Here is a 3,381-nt window from a genome sequence, read left to right on the forward strand (position 1 = left end):
CGCTACTTCACGGTCAGGGCGGCTAGGATCTGGAACCAACTTCCAAGAGAAGTGGTGCAGGCTCCTACCCTGGGGGTTTTTAAGAGGAGGTTGGATGAACACCTTGCTGGGGTTGTTTGACCCCAGTACTCTTTCCTGCCATGGCAGGGGGTCGGACTAGATGATCTGCTCAGGTCCCTTCCAACCCTAGAAACTATGAAACTATTATTGAGATCTCTCTGTCTCTCCAAAGCTGACTCTGGGGGTCCACCACAGACTCCCGGCGCTTCCCCTCCAGAACTGCTCTTACCACCCTCCCTCCAAGTGACTTCAACCCAGACACAGCCCGTTTTCTCCGCGCTGCCCGTTCCTATTGATCAACAAGTAGACAGAGCTTTTCAAAATGCCAGACAGAACCAAATCCCTGCCAGGAAGACTTCCAGTCTTGCTCGGGCTTCCAGGATGGCCTTACAGATCAGGTGGGGTGGAAGAGCATGGGTGGGGTGTATCTGCATGGCATACAAAGGGGCTGGGTATTGATTATTGCCCTGGCTTTGCAGAAGTGCTGAGCTCCCACAGCTCCCTTTGGATCCTATGGGACCTCAGGGGCTCAGCGCTCCCGAGAGGCAGAGCAACTTGTACAGTGCCAGGGGTGGGACCGGGAAGAAGGCATGACACGGAGACAAGAGGAAGGGAGCAGGTGGAGGGGCAGAGGTGTTTGCAGAGCAAGAAGCAGGGGTGGGAAGAGAGGCGAGGAAGGAGGAGAGCAGGGACTTCATGTCCTGCTGAAGTGCTGAGGCTCAGTATTGCAGCCCGTTGGAAGAGGGACTCGCTTTATCCTCCTGACTCCTCCAGGCTGTGACTGGTACGTCCACCCAGGAGTCACCCACTGGTTACAAATGGGCGGTAGTTCCTCTTGGCCAGTGGCCCCAGTAGAGGCCTAGTAGTGCACCCCAGGAAAGCCTGGCTGGAACAGGGAAAGTGATGCCGCATTGACATCCTTTGAGACAGCAGATCTGGGACAACACAGGGACAGCCCTGATCCCCTACGTCCATCTCTGCTCAGCCCCCAACCAATGTGCCGCCAACTCCATGCCTGTGTGAGCAAGCACGAGGCCAGGCCAGGGGGTGAGCGAAGGTAGGATTGATGTGGGATGGGGTCCCAGCTGCAGGACATGGACCGTGTTGGGGCTGCTGGGTGGGGCCTTCTCGCCTGCCTGGGCAGCAGCAAGTTGGCGTTTTGTTTGTTGCAGCCCATTGCCATTGTGCGCTGGCACTTGGCTGCGTTGTGGTCGGGTTGGTTCAGGGCCCCAGAATCACAGATGGCAGCGTGGGTGCGCTTGTGAGCAGAGCATTCATCACTCGTCCTCAGAAAGGGAGGAGAGGGGAGGAGAGAGGAGGAGAGAGCTGGCAGGTGGCGACATGAAAGGAAAGAGCAAGGGTGGCTTTCCCCTCCTTCTCCGTGCCTGAAAAGCCCCTTTCTGCAGTTCTTGGATGCTTCCCAGAACCGCTTGCCCCAGTTCCTGCTGCCTGGGGCTGATGTGAGAAGGAGAATCACAGCCTCAGCTCCCTGCAGCTGCAAACCCAATGCTGGCTGGGCCTGGACTGCAGAGTGGAGCCAGGGGACCAGGGCTGAGAACGCCACTGGCTGGCCTAGCTGGAGCCATCCCTGCCCCAACACCATTGAAGTCCCAGCAGCTGGCAGCAGTGGAGATGCAAGCCCGGCAGTTGACAACATTGGCTGAGACCGAGGGAGGCTGGGAGAGCTGTTGCGGGGCATTGCTTAGCCAATGATCTCGGTGCGGCTGTATGCCCGCAGGCACGCACACACGTGACCGGGTGCAGGGGCGTACCACAGCCAGCCAGACCTGAGCGCATAGATGCCCGTGCCCATGCAGAGGCACACCCGTGGTGCAAGAAGCATGCGCTCGGCCACACAAACACAACCCCTCCCTGTGGCATGGATCCATGCTGTCCTCATGATGCTCAGCCTCTTGCCGTCTTTAAGGGAGCTGTTGACTTTCTGTGCTGCTTATACCAAGGTGCCGCTTGTCTCAAGGAGCCCTTTGAGGAGGACGCAGGGGGAAGGGGCAAGTTCTGCCTGGAAGAGAGGGAGCTGAGCCTGTTTGGAGATAGGCAGGTAGAGCCCCGTCTCCGAGCGCGGCCGGTGCTTTGATACAAACCTAGCTCTGCATTTCTCGGAGCTGGGAGCCATTTCAGTAGTGAGGAGCACTGCGGATGTGACTGAGAAAGGAAGAAGCATCTTCCTGCTTGGGCACTAGGAATAGGAGCCTGTGCGACCGCAGAGATTTAATATCAACAGGAACACACCTGATTGCGAGCTGGAAACCAAATCCCCCAAGGGATAATCTGGAATTAGCTGCAAAACTGAGAAGCCTCAATTGGAGGCTTGCAGGGGTCGGGTCCCAGGCCAGCCTGGCCTGTGCTGGGGCCGGAGCGCGGTGATCTGCCGGCCGCGAGAGAGGCGAATTCAATTAGCTCCAGTGTAATTGCAGTTGAGTTCCTTCCCTTTCACAGCTGGGTCTGGCGCCCCACCGAGCTGGGTCCTGGGAGAAGCTCTTGGCCCCTGCCCCAGCCTGCCTCTCGGTCCCTGTGTGCATGTGCACTTGTCTCTCTCTGCGCTGGGAGCGGTGCCAATATGACCTGGTTCCACCTTTCTCTGCAGCAGTGCCATGGTGTTGCCACCCAGGGGCTGCTTGGTACCCAGCTAAAGTCTTAGGGTCATCCCTGAGGGGGTCTCTCTGCATGTCGGAGGGAGGGGACCCCCTCCATGGCAAGAAGGGCAGGTGTCCTCATCTGTGGTAGCCTGTGCTGCGACAAGTAAGCTTGCTGCACAGAGGCTGGCACCGGGGACCGCTCTGGAGGCAGCAGTGCCACACGAGTCTGTGCGGGCACACGCGGGCACGTGCTGTCCTTCTCGGGGCCACGGTGGGTGCTGTGCGGATCCCAGGCGAACACCTCGTGAGCGGGGCCTTTTCCCCTGCAGACAATGGCACGGGGCCTCCCGGGCATCGCTGGCATCCCAGCAGCCACCGCCGGCCTTGGCACGAGCGCGGCCTTCCCTCGCGCGCCAGCGCCGCGTCCCTGCCAGCCTGAGCCAGGCACGAGTGCCTGAGTCTACGGGCAGCCGGGCCCCCTGCGCTGAGGTGCCCGCGGCCACGGCTCCTTTCCCTTGGCACGGGGAGGGCAGAGCGCCCCGTCGCCCCCACCACCTTTCCACCAAAACCAGCGCAGGGGCTCCAGCCCCCTGTCGCCGCCGAGCCCCTGACCCAGCCCCAGCCCCAGCCGGGTCTCGGGCACAGGCGGGTCTTGCCAGGGCCGGCTGCAGCTGGGGGGCACCGGGGCGGGGGAGGCCGGGCCCGGGAGCCCCCCCGGCGGGGG

Source organism: Gavialis gangeticus, unplaced genomic scaffold (assembly GCF_001723915.1).
Source record: "Gavialis gangeticus isolate Ggan-Ray unplaced genomic scaffold, GavGan_comp1, whole genome shotgun sequence".
NCBI lineage: Eukaryota > Metazoa > Chordata > Crocodylia > Gavialidae > Gavialis > Gavialis gangeticus.